The following is a 20,559-nucleotide window of genomic DNA, read 5'->3' on the forward strand; positions in this document are numbered from 1 at the left end:
ACATCTCAATAGATTCTACCTTCTTGTAACGTTTCAGCCTGATTGGACCTTGTTTTCACACAAATGGACCCAGAATGATGTGAAATTGTGCTTCGTGCAACATAATTCTGGGTGCCATTTACAAACCATAAGTGCTAATGACTCCATTCCTTTTTGTGGTTGTAGGGGCTGTTGATTGGAGTACACTAAAACAAACCTGATCTCTCTAGGACATTCAGAAGCCAAGTTATAAGCCCACAAATGTGTAACTGGACTACTTCTTTAGATTGACACCAGATCCGTTGACCTTTAGGACATTGTTTGACCCCCTATAGGAATGTGCGATCATCATGAAACGTTCAGATCACTTACAACTCAATAGATTCTACTTTCTTGTAACGTTTCAGCCTGATTGGACCTTGTTTTCACACAAATGGACCCAGAATGATGTGAAATTGTGCTTCGTGCAACATAATTCTGGGTGCCATTTAAAAACCATAAGTGGTAATGACTCCATTCCTTTTTGTGGTTGTAGGGGCCGTTGATTGGAGTACTCTAAAAGAAACCTGACCTCTCTAGGATATTCAGAAGCCAAGTCATAAGCCCACAAGTGTGTAACTGGACTACTTCTTTAAAGTGACACCAGGCCCGGTGACCTTTGGGACATGGTTTGACCCCCTATAGGAATGTGTGATCATCATGAAACGTTCAGATCACTTACAACTCAATAGATTCTACCTTCTTGTAACGTTTCAGCCTGATTGGACCTTGTTTTCACACAAATGGACCCAGAATGATGTGAAATTGTGCTTCGTGCAACATAATTCGGGGTGCCACTTACAAACCATAAGTGCTAATGACTCCATTCCTTTTTGTGGTTGTAGGGGCTGTTGATTGGAGTACACTAAAACAAACCTGACCTATCTAGGACATTCAGAAGCCAAGTTATAAGCCCACAAATGTGTAAGTGGACTACTTCTTTAAAGTGACACCAGGCCCGGTGACCTTTGGGACATGGTTTGACCCCCTATAGGAATGTGCGATCATCATGAAACGTTCAGATCACTAACAACTCAATAGATTCTACCTTCTTGTAACGTTTCAGCCTGATTGGACCTTGTTTTCACACAAATGGACCCAGAATGATGTGAAATTGTGCTTCGTGCAACATAATTCTGGGTGCCATTTAAAAACCATAAGTGCTAATGACTCCATTCCTTTTTGTGGTTGTAGGGGCTGTTGATTGGAGTACTCTAAAACAAACCTGACCTCTCTAGTATATTCAGAAGCCAAGTCATAAGCCCACAAGTGTGTAACTGGACTACTTCTTTAAAGTGACACCAGGCCCGGTGACCTTTGGGACATGGTTTGACCCCCTATAGGAATGTGTGATCATCATGAAACGTTCAGATCACTTACAACTCAATAGATTCTACCTTCTTGTAACGTTTCAGCCATATTGGACCTTGTTTTCACACAAATGGACCCAGAATGATGTGAAATTGTGCTTCGTGCAACATAATTCGGGGTGCCACTTACAAACCATGAGTGCTAATGACTCCATTCCTTTTTGTGGTTGTAGGGCCTGTTGATTGGAGTACACTAAAACAAACCTGATCTCTCTAGGACATTCAGAAGCCAAGTTATAAGCCCACAAATGTGTAACTGGACTACTTCTTTAGATTGACACCAGAGCCGTTGACCTTTAGGACATCGTTTGACCCCCTATAGGAATGTGCGATCATCATGAAACGTTCAGATCACTTACAACTCAATAGATTCTACCTTCTTGTAACGTTTCAGCCTGATTGGACCTTGTTTTCACACAAATGGACCCAGAATGATGTGAAATTGTGCTTCGTGCAACATAATTCTGGGTGCCATTTAAAAACCATAAGTGCTAATGACTCCATTCCTTTTTGTGGTTGTAGGGGCTGTTGATTGGAGTACTCTAAAACAAACCTGACCTCTCTAGTATATTCAGAAGCCAAGTCATAAGCCCACAAGTGTGTAATTGGACTACTTCTTTAAAGTGACACCAGGCCCGGTGACCTTTGGGACATGGTTTGACACCCTATAGGAATGTGTGATCATCATGAAACGTTCAGATAACTTACAACTCAATAGATTCTACCTTCTTGTAACGTTTCAGCCTGATTGGACCTTGTTTTCACACAAATGGACCCAGAATGATGTGAAATTGTGCTTCGTGCAACATAATTCGGGGTGCCACTTACAAGCCATAAGTGCTAATGACTCCATTCCTTTTTGTGGTTGTAGGGGCTGTTGATTGGAGTACAGTAAAACAAACCTGATCTCTCTAGGACATTCAGAAGCCAAGTTATAAGCCCACAAATGTGTAACTGGACTACTTCTTTAGATTGACACCAGATCCGTTGACCTTTGGGACATGGTTTGACCCCCTTAGGAAAGGGCTATCATCATGAAACGTTCAGATCACTTACAACTCAATAGATTCTACCTTCCTGTAACGTTTCAGCCTGATTGGACCTTGTTTTCACACAAATGGACCCAGAATGATGTGAAATTGTGCTTCGTGCAACATAATTCTGGGTGCCATTTACAAACCATATGTGCTAATGACTCCATTCCTTTTTGTGGTTGTAGGGGCTGCTGACTGGAGTACACTAAAACAAACCTGACCTCTCTAGGACATTCAGAAGCCAAGTTATAAGCCCACAAATGTGTAACTGGACTACTTCTTTAAAGTGACACCAGGCCCGGTCATCTTTCGGACATGGTTTGACCCCCTATAGGAATGTGCGATCATCATGAAACGTTCAGATCACTTACAACTCAATAGATTCTACATTCTTGTAACGTTTCAGCCTGATTGGACCTTGTTTTCACACAAATGGACCCAGAATGATGTGAAATTGTGCTTCGTGCAACATAATTCTGGGTGCCATTTAAAAACCATAAGTGCTAATGACTCCATTCCTTTTTGTGGTTGTAGGGGCTGTTGATTGGAGTACTCTAAAACAAACCTGACCTCTCTAGGATATTCAGAAGCCAAGTCATAAGCCCACAAGTGTGTAACTGGACTACTTCTTTAAAGTGACACCAGGCCCGTTGACCTTTGGGACATGGTTTGACCCCCTATAGGAATGTGTGATCATCATGAAACGTTCAGATCACTTACAACTCAATAGATTCTACCTTCTTGTAACGTTTCAGCCTGATTGGACCTTGTTTTCACACAAATGGACCCAGAATGATGTGAAATTGTGCTTCGTGCAACATAATTCGGTGTGCCACTTACAAACCATAAGTGCTAATGACTCCATTCCTTTTTGTGGTTGTAGGGGCTGTTGATTGGAGTACACTAAAACAAACCTGATCTCTCTAGGACATTCAGAAGCCAAGTTATAAGCCCACAAATGTGTAACTGGACTACTTCTTTAGATTGACACCAGATCCGTTGACATTTGGGACATGGTTTGACCCCCTTAGGAAAGGGCTATTATCATGAAACGTTCAGATCACTTACAACTCAATAGATTCTACCTTCCTGTAACGTTTCAGCCTGATTGGACATTGTTTTTCACACAAATGGACCCAGAATGATGTGAAATTGTGCTTCGTGCAACATAATTCTGGGTGCCATTTACAAACCATAAGTGCTAATGACTCCATTCCTTTTTGTGGTTGTAGGGGCTGTTGATTGGAGTACATTAAAACAAACCTGATCTCTCTAGGACATTCAGAAGCCAGTTATAACCCCACAAATTTGTAACTGGACTACTTCTTTAAAGTGACACGAGGCCTGTTGACCTTTGGGACATGGTTTTACCCCTATAGGAATGTGCGATCATCATGAAACGTTCAGATCACTTACAACTCAATAGATTCTACGTTCTTGTAACGTTTCAGCCTGATTGGACCTTGTTTTCACACAAATGGACCCAGAATGATGTGAAATTGTGCTTCGTGCAACATAATTCTGGGTGCCATTTAAAAACCATAAGTGCTAATGACTCCATTCCTTTTTGTGGTTGTAGGGGCTGTTGATTGGAGTACTCTAAAACAAACCTGACCTCTCTAGGATATTCAGAAGCCAAGTCATAAGCCCACAAGTGTGTAACTGGACTACTTCTTTAAAGTGACACCAGGCCCGGTGACCTTTTGGACATGGTTTGACCCCCTATAGGAATGTGTGATCATCATGAAACGTTCAGATCACTTACAACTCAATAGATTCTACCTTCTTGTAACGTTTCAGCCTGATTGGACCTTGTTTTCACACAAATGGACCCAGAATGATGTGAAATTGTGCTTCGTGCAACATAATTCGGGGTGCCACTTACAAACCATAAGTGCTAATGACTCCATTCCTTTTTGTGGTTGTAGGGGCTGTTGATTGAAGTACACTAAAACAAACCTGATCTCTCTAGGACATTCAGAAGCCAAGTTATAAGCCCACAAATGTGTAACTGGACTACTTCTTTAGATTGACACCAGATCCGTTGACCTTTGGGACATGGTTTGACCCCCTATAGGAAAGGGCTATCATCATGAAACGTTCAGATCACTTACAACTCAATAGATTCTACCTTCCTGTAACGTTTCAGCCTGATTGGACCTTGTTTTCACACAAATGGACCCAGAATGATTTGAAATTGTGCTTCGTGCAACATAATTCTGGGTGTCATTTAAAAACCATAAGTGCTAAGGACTCCATCCCTTTTTGAGGTTGTAGGGGCTGATGATTGGAGTACACTAAAAAAACCTGGTCTCTCTAGGACATTCAGAAGCCAAGTTCTAAGCCCACAAATGCGTAACTGGACTATTTCTTTAAATTGACACCGGATCTCGTTACCTTTGACAAATGGTTTGACCCCCTTAGGAAAGTGCTATCATCATGAAACGTTCAGATCACTTACAACTCAATAGATTCTACCTTCTTGTAACGTTACAGCCTGATTGGACCTTGTTTTCACACAAATGGACCCAGAACGATGTGAAATTGTGCTTCGTGCAACATAATTCTGGGTGCCATTTACAAACCATAAGTGCTAATGACTCCATTCCTTTTTGTGGTTGTAGGGGCTATGTATTGGAGTACACTAAAACAAACCTGACCTCTCTAGGACATTCAGAAGCCAAGTTATAAGCCCACAAATGTGTAACTGGACTACTTCTTTAAAGTGACACCAGGCCCGGTGACCTTTGGGACATGGTTTGACCCCTTATAGGAATGTGCGATCATCATGAAACGTTCAGATCACTTACAACTCAATAGATTCTACGTTCTTGTAACGTTTCAGCCTGATTGGACCTTGTTTTCACACAAATGGACCCAGAATGATGTGAAATTGTGCTTCGTGCAACATAATTCTGGGTGCCATTCACAAACCATAAGTGCTAATGATTCCATTCCTTTTTGTGGTTGTAGGGGCTGTTGATTGGAGTACATTAAAACAAACCTGATCTCTCTAGGACATTCAGAAGCCAAGTTATAACCCCACAAATGTGTAACTGGACTACTTCTTTAAAGTGACACCAGGCCTGTTGACCTTTGGGACATGGTTTTACCCCCTCTAGGAATGTGCGATCATCATGAAACGTTCAGATCACTTACAACTCAATAGATTCTACGTTCTTGTAACGTTTCAGCCTGATTGGACCTTGTTTTCACACAAATGGACCCAGAATGATGTGAAATTGTGCTTCGTGCAACATAATTCTGGGTGCCATTTAAAAACCATAAGTGCTAATGACTCCATTCCTTTTTGTGGTTGTAGGGGCTGTTGATTGGAGTACTCTAAAACAAACCTGACCTCTCTAGGATATTCAGAAGCCAAGTCATAAGCCCACAAGTGTGTAACTGGACTACTTCTTTAAAGTGACACCAGGCCCGGTGACCTTTGGGACATGGTTTGACCCCCTATAGGAATGTGTGATCATCATGAAACGTTCAGATCACTTACAACTCAATAGATTCTACCTTCTTGTAACGTTTCAGCCTGATTGGACCTTGTTTTCACACAAATGGACCCAGAATGATGTGAAATTGTGCTTCGTGCAACATAATTCGGGGTGCCACTTACAAACCATAAGTGCTAATGAATCCATTCCTTTTTGTGGTTGTAGGGGCTGTTGATTGAAGTACACTAAAACAAACCTGATCTCTCTAGGACATTCAGAAGCCAAGTTATAAGCCCACAAATGTGTAACTGGACTTCTTCTTTAGATTGACACCAGATCCGTTGACCTTTGGGACATGGTTTGACCCCCTTAGGAAAGTGCTATCATCATGAAACGTTCAGATCACTTACAACTCAATAGATTCTACCTTACTGTAACGTTTCAGCCTGATTGGACCTTGTTTTCACACAAATGGACCCAGAATGATGTGAAATTGTGCTTCGTGCAACATAATTCTGGGTGCCATTTAAAAACCATAAGTGCTAAGGACTCCATTCCTTTTTGAGGTTGTAGGGGCTGATGATTGGAGTACACTAAAACAAACCTGGTCTCTCTAGGACATTCAGAAGCCAAGTTCTAAGCCCACAAATGCGTAACTGGACTATTTCTTTAAATTGACACCGGATCCGGTGACCTTTGGCAAATGGTTTGACCCCCTTAGGAAAGTGCTATCATCATGAAACGTTCAGATCACTTACAACTCAATAGATTCTACCTTCCTGTAACGTTTCAGCCTTATTGGACCTTGTTTTCACACAAAAGAACCCAGAATGATGTGAAATTGTGCTTCGTGCAACATAATTCTGGGTGCCATTTAAAAACCATAAGTGCTAATGACTCCATTCCTTTTTGTGGTTGCGGGGGCTGTTGATTGGAGTACACTAAAACAAACCTGACCTCTCTATGACATTCAGAAGCCAAGTTATAAGCGCACAAAGGTGTAACTGGACTACTTCTTTAAAGTGACACCAGGCCCGGTGACCTTTGGGACATGGTTTGACCCCCTATAGGAATGTGTGATCATCATGAAACGTTCAGATCACTTACAACTCAATAGATTCTACGTTCTTGTAACGTTTCAGCCTGATTGGACCTTGTTTTCACACAAATGGACCCAGAATGATGTGAAATTGTGCTTCGTGCAACATAATTCTGGGTGCCATTTACAAACCATAAGAGCTAATGACTCCATTCCTTTTGGTGCTTGTAGGGGCTGTTGATTGGAGTACACTAAAACAAACCTGATCTCTCTAAGACATTCAGAAGCCAAGTTATAAGCCCACAAATGTGTAACTAGACTACTTATTTAAAGTGACACCAGGCCCTGTCAACCGTCACTCCTCCTTGAACCGTCACCTTATCGTGGTGGAGGAGTTTGAGTGCCCTAATGATCCTAGGAGCTATGTTGCCTGGGGCACTTAGTGCCCCTGGTAGGGTCTCCCATGGCAAATTGGTCTTAGGTGAAGGGTGAGACAAAGAACGGTTCGAAGGATCTTTCATGGCGGTGAAAACGAAGAGTCGGAGTACCCGGCCCGGAGGGTTACCGGGGTCCCACCCTGGAGCCAGGCCTGGGGTTGGGGCCCGTGAGCGAGCGCCTGGTGGCCGGGCTTTCGCCCATGGGGCCCGGCCGGGCCCAGCCCGAACCGGATACATGGGCTCGTCCAACTGTGGACCCACCACCCGCAGGAGGAACATGAAGGGTCCGGTGCAATGTGAATCGGGTGGCAGACCAAGGGGGAGCCTTGGCGGTCCAATCCCCGGACAAGGAAACTAGTTTTTGGGACATGGAACGTCACCTCGCTGGCGGGGAAGGAGCCGGAGCTTGTGGCAGAGGTTGAGCGGTACCGGCTAGATATAGTCGGACTCACCTCGACACATTGCATTGGCTCTGGAACCCGAGACCTGGAGAGGGGTTGGACACTCTACTTTGCTGGAGTTGCTCCGGGTGAGAGGCGGAGGGCTGGGGTTGGCTTTTTGTTAGCCCCGAGACTCTCTGCCTGTGTGTTGGGGTTTACCCCGGGGGACAAGAGGGTAGCTTCCTTGCGCCTTCGGGTCGGGGAACGGGTCCTGACTGTTGTTTGTGCGTATGGGCCAAATATCAGTTCAGAGTACCCACCCTTTTTGGAGTCCCTGGGACGAGTGCTAGATAGTGCTCCATCAGGGGACTCCATTGTCCTGCTGGGGGACTTCAATGCTCACGTGGGCAATGACAGCTTGACCTGGAGGGGTGTGATTGGGAGGAACGGCCCACCTGATCAGAACTCGAGCGGTGTTTTGTTATTGGACTTCTGTGCAAGCCGCAGTTTGGCCATAACGAACACCATTTTCGAACATAAGGATGCCCACCGGTACACTTGGTACCAGGGCAGCCTAGGTCGCAGGTCGATGATAGATTTTGTAGTCGTATCATCTGACCTGCGACCGTATGTTTTGGACACCCGAGTGAAGAGAGGGGCGGAGCTGTCAACTGATCACCACCTGGTGGTGAGTTGGATCAGATGGCAAGGGAACATGCCGCGTAGACCTGGCAGACCCAAACGCATAGTGAGGGTCTGCTGGGAACGCCTGGCAGAAGAACCTGTCAAGACGGTCTTCAACTCCCACCTCCGGCAGAGCTTTGACCACGTCCCGAGAGCAGTGGGGGACATTGAGTCCGAGTGGGCCTTGTTCCACTCTGCGATTGTCGAGGCGGCTGTTGCTAGCTGTGGTCGTAAGGTGGCCGGTGCCAGTCGTGGTGGCAACCCCCGTACCCGCTGGTGGACACCAGAGGTTCGGGGAGCCGTCAGGCTGAAGAAGGAGGCCTACAGGGCGTGGCTGGTCTGTGGGTCTCCGGAGGCAGCAGACAGGTACCGGATAGCCAAGCGGGGTGCAGCAGTGGCAGTTGCCGAGGCAAAATCTCGGGCGTGGGAGGAGTTTGGTGAGGCCATGGAGAAAGACTATCGATCGGCTCCAAAGAGGTTCTGGCAAACTGTCCGGCGCCTCAGGAGAGGAAGGCAGCAACTCGCTCACACTGTTTACAGTGGGGATGGGGAGCTGCTGACGTCAACTGAGGCTATAGTCGGACGGTGGAAGGAATACTTTGAGGAGCTCCTCAATCCCACCAATGCGCATTCCGAGGAGGAACCAGAGCTGGGAGGCCTGGGGATGGACTGTCCGATCTCGGGGGCAGAAGTTGCTGAGGTAGTCAAACAACTACACAGCGGCGGAGCCCCGGGGGCGGATGAGGTTCGTCCTGGGTATCTCAAGGCTATGGATGTTGTAGGGCTGTCATGGTTGACACGTCTCTACAACATTGCGTGGTCATCGGGGGCAGTTCCTAGGGAGTGGCAGACCGGGGTGGTGGTCCCCATCTTTAAGAAGGGTGACCTGAGGGTGTGTTCCAACTATAGGGGGATCACACTCCTCAGCCTCCCTGGAAAGGTCTACTCCAAGGTACTGGAGAGGAGGGTCCGATCGATAGTTGAATCTCAGATAGAGGAGGAGCAATGTGGTTTTCGTCCTGGCCGTGGAACTGTGGACCAGCTCTATACCCTTGCAAGGGTGATGGAGGGGGCATGGGAGTTTGCCCAACCAATCCACATGTGCTTTGTGGATTTGGAGAAGGCTTATGACCGTGTCCCCAGGGGCACCCTGTGGGGGACGCTCCAGGAGTATGGGGTGGGTGGCTTTCTGTTAAGGGCCATTCAGTCCCTTTACCAGAGGAGCGTGAGTTTGGTCCGCATAGCCGGTAGTAAGTCGGACCTGTTCCCAGTGAGGGTTGGACTCCGCCAGGGCTGCCCTTTGTCACCGGTTCTGTTCATCATATTTATGGACAGAATTTCTAGACGCAGCCGTGGTGTGGAGTGTGTCGGGTTTGGTGGCAGGAGAATCTCGTCTCTGCTTTTTGCGGATGATGTGGTCCTCCTAGCTTCATCCAGCTCTGGCCTTCAGCTCTTGCTGGGTAGGTTCGCGGCCGAATGTGAAGCGGCTGGGATGAGGATCAGCACCTCCAAATCTGAGACCATGGTTCTCGACTGGAAAAGGGTGGCTTGCCACCTCCGGGTCGGGGGAGAGGTCCTACCTCAAGTGGAGGAGTTTAAGTATCTCGGGGTCTTGTTCACGAGTGAGGGTAGGAGGGATCGGGAGATCGACAGGCGGATTGGTTCGGCGTCTGCAGTGATGCGGACGCTGAGCCGATCTGTCGTGGGGAAGAGGGAGCTGAGCCAGAAAGCCAGGCTCTCGATTTACCGGTCGATCTACGTCCCAATCCTCACCTATGGTCATGAGCTTTGGGTAATGACCGAAAGAACGAGATCGCGGATACAAGCGGCCGAAATGAGTTTCCTCCGTAGGGTGGCCGGGCTCAGCCTTAGAGATAGGGTGAGGAGCTCGGACATTCGGGAGGGACTCGGAGTAGAACCGCTGCTCCTCCGGATCGAAAGGAGCCAGTTGAGGTGGTTTGGGCATCTGGTCAGGATGCCTCCTGGACGCCTCCCTGGGGAGGTGTTTCGGGCATGTCCTGCCGGCAGAAGGACCCCGGGTCGACCCAGGACACGTTGGAGAAGTTACATCTCCAATCTGGTCCGGGAACGCCTTGGGGTCCTGCCGGAGGAGCTGGTGGACAAGGCCGGGGAGAGGACGGCCTGGAGCTCCCTAGTTGGGATGCTGCCCCCGCGACCCGGACCCGGATAAGCGGAGGAAGACGAGACGAGACCAGGCCCTGTGACCTTTGGGACATGGTTTTACCACCTATAGGAATGTGCGATCATCATGAAACTTTCAGATCACTTACAACTCAATAGATTCTACCTTCTTGTAACGTTACAGCCTGATTGGACCTTGTTTTCACACAAATGGACCCAGAACGATGTGAAATTGTGCTTCGTGCAACATAATTCTGGGTGCCATTTACAAACCATAAGTGCTAATGACTCCATTCCTTTTTGTGGTTGTAGGGGCTATGTATTGGAGTACACTAAAACAAACCTGACCTCTCTAGGACATTCAGAAGCCAAGTTATAAGCCCACAAATGTTTAACTGGACTACTTCTTTAAAGTGACACCAGGCCCGGTGACCTTTGGGACATGGTTTGACCCCTTATAGGAATGTGCGATCATCATGAAACGTTCAGATCACTTACAACTCAATAGATTCTACGTTCTTGTAACGTTTCAGCCTGATTGGACCTTGTTTTCACACAAATGGACCCAGAATGATGTGAAATTGTGCTTCGTGCAACATAATTCTGGGTGCCATTTACAAACCATAAGTGCTAATGACTCCATTCCATTTTGTAGTTGTAGGGGCTGTTGATTGGAGTACACTAAAACAAACCTGATCTCTCTAGGACATTCAGAAGCCAAGTTATAAGCCCACAAATGTGTAACTGGACTACTTCTTTAAAGTGACACCAGGCCTGGTGACCTTTGGGACATGGTTTTACCCCCTATAGGAATGTGCGATCATCATGAAACGTTCAGATCACTTACAACTCAATAGATTCTACCTTCTTGTAACGTTTCAGCCTGATTGGACCATGTTTTCACACAAACGGACCCAGAATGATGTGAAATTGTGCTTCGTGCAACATAATTCTGGGTGCCATTTAAAAACCATAAGTGCTAATGACTCCATTCCTTTTTGTGGTTGTAGGGGCTGTGTATTTGAGTACACTAAAATAAACCTGACCTCTCTTGGACATTCAGAAGCCAAGTTATAAGCCCACAAAGGTGTAACTGGACTACTTCTTTAAAGTGACACCAGGCCCGGTGACCTTTGGGACATGGTTTGACCCCCTATAGGAATGTGCGATCATCATGAAACGTTCAGATCACTTACAACTCAATAGATTCTACCTTCTTGTAACGTTTCAGCCTTATTGGACCTTGTTTTTACACAAATGAACCCAGAATGATGTGAAATTGTGCTTCGTGCAACATAATTCTGGGTGCCATTTAAAAACCATAAATGCTAATGACTCCATTCCTTTTTGGGGTAATGGGGGCTGTTAATTGGAGTACTCTAAAACAAACCTGACCTCTCTAGGATATTCAGAAGCCAAGTTATAAGCCCACAAATATGTAACTGGACTACTTCTTTAAAGTGACACCAGGCCCGGTGACCTTTGGGACATGGTTTGACCCCCTATAGGAATGTGCGATCATCATGAAACGTTCAGATCACTTACAACTCAATAGATTCTACCTTCTTGTAACGTTTCAGCCTGATTGGACCTTGTTTTCACACAAATGGACCCAGAATGATGTGAAATTGTGCTTCGTGCAACATATTTCTGGGTGCCATTTACAAACCATAAGTGCTAATGACTCCATTCCTTTTTGTGGTTGTAGGGGCTGTTGATTGGAGTACACTAAAACAAACCTGATCTCTCTAGGACATTCAGAAGCCAAGTTATAAGCCCACAAATGTGTAACTGGACTACTTCTATAAATTGACACCAGATCCGGTGACCTTTGGGACATGGTTTGACCCCCTTAGGAAAGTGCTATCATCATGAAACGTTCAGATCACTTACAACTCAATAGATTCTACCTTCCTGTAACGTTTCAGCCTGATTGGACCTTGTTTTCACACAAATGAACCCAGAATGATGTGAAATTGTGCTTCGTGCAACATATTTCTGGGTGCCATTTAAAAACCATAAGTGCTAATGACTCCATTCCTTTTTGGGGTAATGGGGGCTGTTAATTGGAGTACTCTAAAACAAACCTGACCTCTCTAGGACATTCAGAAGCCAAGTTATAAGCCCACAAATGTGTAACTGGACTACTTCTTTAAAGTGACACCAGGCCTGGTGACCTTTGGGACATGGTTTGACCCCCTATAGGAATGTGCGATCATCATGAAACGTTCAGATCACTTACAACTCAATAGATTCTACCTTCTTGTAACGTTTCAGCCTTATTGGACCTTGTTTTCACACAAATGGACCCAGAATGATGTGAAATTGTGCTTCGTGCAACATAATTCTGGGTGCCATTTACAAACCATAAGTGCTAATGACTCCATTCCATTTTGTGGTTGTAGGGGCTGTTGATTGGAGTACACTAAAACAAACCTGATCTCTCTAGGACATTCAGAAGCCAAGTTATAAGCCCACAAATGTGTAACTGGACTACTTCTTTAAAGTGACACCAGGCCCTGTGACCTCTGGGACATGGTTTGACCCCCTATAGGAATGTGTCATCATCATGAAACGTTCAGATCACTTACAACTCAATAGATTCTACCTTCTTGTAACGTTTCAGCCTGATTTGACCTTGTTTTCACACAAATGGACCCAGAATGATGTGAAATTGTGCTTCGTGCAACATAACTCTGGGTGCCATTTACAAACCATAAGAGCTAATGACACCATTCCTTTTGGTGGTTGTAGGGGCTGTTGATTGGAGTACACTTAAACAAACCTGATCTCTCTAGGACATTCAGAAGCCAAGTTATAAGCCCACAAATGTGTAACTAGACTACTTATTTAAAGTGACACCAGGCCCTGTGACCTTTGGGACATGGTTTTACCCCCTATAGGAATGTGCGATCATCATGAAACTTTCAGATCACTTACAACTCTATAGATTCTACCTTCTTGTAATGTTTCAGCCTGAATGGACCTTGTTTTCACACAAATGGACCCAGAACGATGTTAAATTGTGCTTCGTGCAACATAATTCTGGGTGCCATTTACAAACCATAAGTGCTAATGACTCCATTCCTTTTTGTGGTTGTAGGGGCTGTGTATTTGAGTACACTAAAACACACCTGACATCTCTAGGACATTCAGAAGCCAAGTTATAAGCCCACAAATGTGTAACTGGACTACTTCTTTAAGGTGACACCAGGCCTGGTGACCTTTGGGACATGGTTTGACCCCCTATAGGAATGTGCGATCATCATGAAACGTTCAGATCACTTACAACTCAATAGATTCTACCTTCTTGTAACGTTTCAGCCTGATTGGACCATGTTTTCACACAAACGGACCCAGAATGATGTGAAATTGTGCTTCGTGCAACATAATTCTGGGTGCCATTTAAAAACCATAAGTGCTAATGACTCCATTCCTTTTTGTGGTTGTAGGGGCTGTGTATTTGAGTACACTAAAACAAACCTGACCTCTCTAGGACATTCAGAAGCCAAGTTATAAGCCCACAAAGGTGTAACTGGACTACTTCTTTAAAGTGACACCAGGCCCGGTGACCTTTGGGACATGGTTTGACCCCCTATAGGAATGTGCGATCATCATGAAACGTTCAGATCACTTACAACTCAATAGATTCTACCTTCTTGTAACGTTTCAGCCTTATTGGACCTTGTTTTCACACAAATGAACCCAGAATGATGTGAAATTGTCATTCGTGCAACATAATTCTGGGTGCCATTTAAAAACCATAAATGCTAATGACTCCATTCCTTTTTGGGGTAATGGGGGCTGTTAATTGGAGTACTCTAAAACAAACCTGACCTCTCTAGGATATTCAGAAGCCAAGTTATAAGCCCACAAATATGTAACTGGACTACTTCTTTAAAGTGACACCAGGCCCGGTGACCTTTGGGACATGGTTTGACCCCCTATAGGAATGTGCGATCATCATGAAACGTTCAGATCACTTACAACTCAATAGATTCTACCTTCTTGTAACGTTTCAGCCTGATTGGACCTTGTTTTCACACAAATGGACCCAGAATGATGTGAAATTGTGCTTCGTGCAACATATTTCTGGGTGCCATTTACAAACCATAAGTGCTAATGACTCCATTCCTTTTTGTGGTTGTAGGGGCTGTTGATTGGAGTACACTAAAACAAACCTGATCTCTCTAGGACATTCAGAAGCCAAGTTATAAGCCCACAAATGTGTAACTGGACTACTTCTATAAGTTGACACCAGATCCGGTGACCTTTGGGACATGGTTTGACCCCCTTAGGAAAGTGCTATCATCATGAAACGTTCAGATCACTTACAACTCAATAGATTCTACCTTCCTGTAACGTTTCAGCCTGATTGGACCTTGTTTTCACACAAATGAACCCAGAATGATGTGAAATTGTGCTTCGTGCAACATATTTCTGGGTGCCATTTAAAAACCATAAGTGCTAATGACTCCATTCCTTTTTGGGGTAATGGGGGCTGTTAATTGGAGTACTCTAAAAGAAACCTGACCTCTCTAGGACATTCAGAAGCCAAGTTATAAGCCCACAAATGTGTAACTGGACTACTTCTTTAAAGTGACACCAGGCCTGGTGACCTTTGGGACATGGTTTGACCCCCTATAGGAATGTGCGATCATCATGAAACGTTCAGATCACTTACAACTCAATAGATTCTACCTTCTTGTAACGTTTCAGCCTTATTGGACCTTGTTTTCACACAAATGGACCCAGAATGATGTGAAATTGTGCTTCGTGCAACATAATTCTGGGTGCCATTTACAAACCATAAGTGCTAATGACTCCATTCCATTTTGTGGTTGTAGGGGCTGTTGATTGGAGTACACTAAAACAAACCTGATCTCTCTAGGACATTCAGAAGCCAAGTTATAAGCCCACAAATGTGTAACTGGACTACTTCTTTAAAGTGACACCAGGCCCGGTGACCTTTGGGACATGGTTTGACCCCCTATAGGAATGTGTCATCATCATGAAACGTTCAGATCACTTACAACTCAATAGATTCTACCTTCTTGTAACGTTTCAGCCTGATTGGACCTTGTTTTCACACAAATGGACCCAGAATGATGTGAAATTGTGCTTCGTGCAACATAACTCTGGGTGCCATTTACAAACCATAAGAGCTAATGACACCATTCCTTTTGGTGGTTGTAGGGGCTGTTGATTGGAGTACACTTAAACAAACCTGATCTCTCTAGGACATTCAGAAGCCAAGTTATAAGCCCACAAATGTGTAACTAGACTACTTATTTAAAGTGACACCAGGCCCTGTGACCTTTGGGACATGGTTTTACCCCCTATAGGAATGTGCGATCATCATGAAACTTTCAGATCACTTACAACTCTATAGATTCTACCTTCTTGTAATGTTTCAGCCTGAATGGACCTTGTTTTCACACAAATGGACCCAGAACGATGTTAAATTGTGCTTCGTGCAACATAATTCTGGGTGCCATTTACAAACCATAAGTGCTAATGACTCCATTCCTTTTTGTGGTTGTAGGGGCTGTGTATTTGAGTACACTAAAACAAACCTGACATCTCTAGGACATTCAGAAGCCAAGTTATAAGCCCACAAATGTGTAACTGGACTACTTCTTTAAGGTGACACCAGGCCTGGTGACCTTTGGGACATGGTTTGACCCCCTATAGGAATGTGCGATCATCATGAAACGTTCAGATCACTTACAACTCAATAGATTCTACCTTCTTGTAACGTTTCAGCCTGATTGGACCATGTTTTCACACAAACGGACCCAGAATGATGTGAAATTGTGCTTCGTGCAACATAATTCTGGGTGCCATTTAAAAACCATAAGTGCTAATGACTCCATTCCTTTTTGTGGTTGTAGGGGCTGTGTATTTGAGTACACTAAAACAAACCTGACCTCTCTAGGACATTCAGAAGCCAAGTTATAAGCCCACAAAGGTGTAACTGGACTACTTCTTTAAAGTGACACCAGGCCCGGTGACCTTTGGGACATGGTTTGACCCCCTATAGGAATGTGCGATCATCATGAAACGTTCAGATCACTTACAACTCAATAGATTCTACCTTCTTGTAACGTTTCAGCCTTATTGGACCTTGTTTTCACACAAATGAACCCAGAATGATGTGAAATTGTCATTCGTGCAACATAATTCTGGGTGCCATTTAAAAACCATAAATGCTAATGACTCCATTCCTTTTTGGGGTAATGGGGGCTGTTAAATGGAGTACTCTAAAACAAACCTGACCTCTCTAGGATATTCAGAAGCCAAGTTATAAGCCCACAAATATGTAACTGGACTACTTCTTTAAAGTGACACCAGGCCCGGTGACCTTTGGGACATGGTTTGACCCCCTATAGGAATGTGCGATCATCATGAAACGTTCAGATCACTTACAACTCAATAGATTCTACCTTCGTGTAACGTTTCAGCCTGATTGGACCTTGTTTTCACACAAATGGACCCAGAATGATGTGAAATTGTGCTTCGTGCAGCATATTTCTGGGTGCCATTTACAAACCATAAGTGCTAATGACTCCATTCCTTTTTGTGGTTGTAGGGGCTGATGATTGGAGTACACTAAAACAAACCTGATCTCTCTAGGACATTCAGAAGCCAAGTTATAAGCCCACAAATGTGTAACTGGACTACTTCTTTAAAGTGACACCAGGCCCGGTGACCTTTGGGACATGGTTTGACCCCCTATAGGAATGTGCGATCATCATGAAACGTTCAGATAACTTACAACTCAATAGATTCTACGTTCTTGTAACGTTTCAGCCTGATTGGACCTTGTTTTCACACAAATGGACCCAGAATGATGTGAAATTGTGCTTCGTGCAACATAATTCTGGGTGCCATTTACAAACCATAAGAGCTAATGACTCCATTCCTTTTGGTGCTTGTAGGCGCTGTTGATTGGAGTACACTAAAGCAAGCCTGATCTCTCTAAGACATTCAGAAGCCAAGTTATAAGCCCACAAATGTGTAACTAGACTACTTATTTAAAGTGACACCAGGCCCGGTGACCTTTGGGACATGGTTTGACCCCCTATAGGAATGTGTGATCATCATGAAACGTTCAGATCACTTACAACTCAATAGATTCTACGTTCTTGTAACGTTTCAGCCTGATTGGACCTTGTTTTCACACAAATGGACCCAGAATGATGTGAAATTGTGCTTCGTGCAACATAATTCTGGGTGCCATTTACAAACCATGAGAGCTAATGACTCCATTCCTTTTGGTGCTTTTAGGGGTTGTTGATTGGAGTACACTAAAACAAACCTGATCTCTCTTAGACATTCAGAAGCCAAGTTATAAGCCCACAAATGTGTAACTAGACTACTTATTTAAAGTGACACCAGGCCCTGTGACCTTTGGGACATGGTTTTACCACCTATAGGAATGTGCGATCATCATGAAACTTTCAGATCACTTACAACTCAATAGATTCTACCTTCTTGTAACGTTACAGCCTGATTGGACCTTGTTTTCACACAAATGGACCCAGAACGATGTGAAATTGTGCTTCGTGCAACATAATTCTGGGTGCCATTTAAAAACCATAAGTGCTAATGACTCCATTCCTTTTTGTGGTTGTAGGGGCTATGTATTGGAGTACACTAAAACAAACCTGACCTCTCTAGGACATTCAGAAGCCAAGTTATAAGCCCACAAATGTGTAACTGGACTACTTCTTTAAAGTGACACCAGGCCCGGTGACCTTTGGGACATGGTTTGACCCCTTATAGGAATGTGCGATCATCATGAAACGTTCAGATCACTTACAACTCAATAGATTCTACGTTCTTGTAACGTTTCAGCCTGATTGGACCTTGTTTTCACACAAATGGACCCAGAATGATGTGAAATTGTGCTTCGTGCAACATAATTCTGGGTGCCATTCACAAACCATAAGTGCTAATGATTCCATTCCTTTTTGTGGTTGTAGGGGCTGTTGATTGGAGTACATTAAAACAAACCTGATCTCTCTAGGACATTCAGAAGCCAAGTTATAACCCCACAAATGTGTAACTGGACTACTTCTTTAAAGTGACACCAGGCCTGTTGACCTTTGGGACATGGTTTTACCCCCTATAGGAATGTGCGATCATCATGAAACGTTCAGATCACTTACAACTCAATAGATTCTACGTTCTTGTAACGTTTCAGCCTGATTGGACCTTGTTTTCACACAAATGGACCCAGAATGATGTGAAATTGTGCTTCGTGCAACATAATTCTGGGTGCCATTTAAAAACCATAAGTGCTAATGACTCCATTCCTTTTTGTGGTTGTAGGGGCTGTTGATTGGAGTACTCTAAAACAAACCTGACCTCTCTAGGATATTCAGAAGCCAAGTCATAAGCCCACAAGTGTGTAACTGGACTACTTCTTTAAAGTGACACCAGGCCCGGTGACCTTTGGGACATGGTTTGACCCCCTATAGGAATGTGTGATCATCATGAAACGTTCAGATCACTTACAACTCAATAGATTCTACCTTCTTGTAACGTTTCAGCCTGATTGGACCTTGTTTTCACACAAATGGACCCAGAATGATGTGAAATTGTGCTTCGTGCAACATAATTCGGGGTGCCACTTACAAACCATAAGTGCTAATGACTCCATTCCTTTTTGTGGTTGTAGGGGCTGTTGATTGAAGTACACTAAAACAAACCTGATCTCTCTAGGACATTCAGAAGCCAAGTTATAAGCCCACAAATGTGTAACTGGACTTCTTCTTTAGATTGACACCAGATCCGTTGACCTTTGGGACATGGTTTGACCCCCTTAGGAAAGTGCTATCATCATGAAACGTTCAGATCACTTACAACTCAATAGATTCTACCTTACTGTAACGTTTCAGCCTGATTGGACCTTGTTTTCACACAAATGGACCCAGAATGATGTGAAATTGTGCTTCGTGCAACATAATTCTGGGTGCCATTTAAAAACCATAAGTGCTAAGGACTCCATTCCTTTTTGAGGTTGTAGGGGCTGATGATTGGAGTACACTAAAACAAACCTGGTCTCTCTAGGACATTCAGAAGCCAATTTCTAAGCCCACAAATGCGTAACTGGACTATTTCTTTAAATTGACACCGGATCCGGTGACCTTTGGCAAATAGTTTGACCCCCTTAGGAAAGTGCTATCATCATGAAACGTTCAGATCACTTACAACTCAATAGATTCTACCTTCCTGTAACGTTTCAGCCTTATTGGACCTTGTTTTCACACAAAAGAACCCAGAATGATGTGAAATTGTGCTTCGTGCAACATAATTCTGGGTGCCATTTAAAAACCATAAGTGCTAATGACTCCATTCCTTTTTGTGGTTGCGGGGGCTGTTGATTGGAGTACACTAAAACAAACCTGACCTCTCTATGACATTCAGAAGCCAAGTTATAAGCGCACAAAGGTGTAACTGGACTACTTCTTTAAAGTGACACCAGGCCCGGTGACCTTTGGGACATGGTTTGACCCCCTATAGGAATGTGTGATCATCATGAAACGTTCAGATCACTTACAACTCAATAGATTCTACGTTCTTGTAACGTTTCAGCCTGATTGGACCTTGTTTTCACACAAATGGACCCAGAATGATGTGAAATTGTGCTTCGTGCAACATAATTCTGGGTGCCATTTACAAACCATAAGAGCTAATGACTCCATTCCTTTTGGTGCTTGTAGGGGCTGTTGATTGGAGTACACTAAAACAAACCTGATCTCTCTAAGACATTCAGAAGCCAAGTTATAAGCCCACAAATGTGTAACTAGACTACTTATTTAAAGTGACACCAGGCCCTGTGACCTTTGGGACATGGTTTTACCACCTATAGGAATGTGCGATCATCATGAAACTTTCAGATCACTTACAACTCAATAGATTCTACCTTCTTGTAACGTTACAGCCTGATTGGACCTTGTTTTCACACAAATGGACCCAGAACGATGTGAAATTGTGCTTC

Source organism: Nothobranchius furzeri, chromosome 10 (assembly GCF_043380555.1).
Source record: "Nothobranchius furzeri strain GRZ-AD chromosome 10, NfurGRZ-RIMD1, whole genome shotgun sequence".
Lineage (NCBI taxonomy): Eukaryota > Metazoa > Chordata > Actinopteri > Cyprinodontiformes > Nothobranchiidae > Nothobranchius > Nothobranchius furzeri.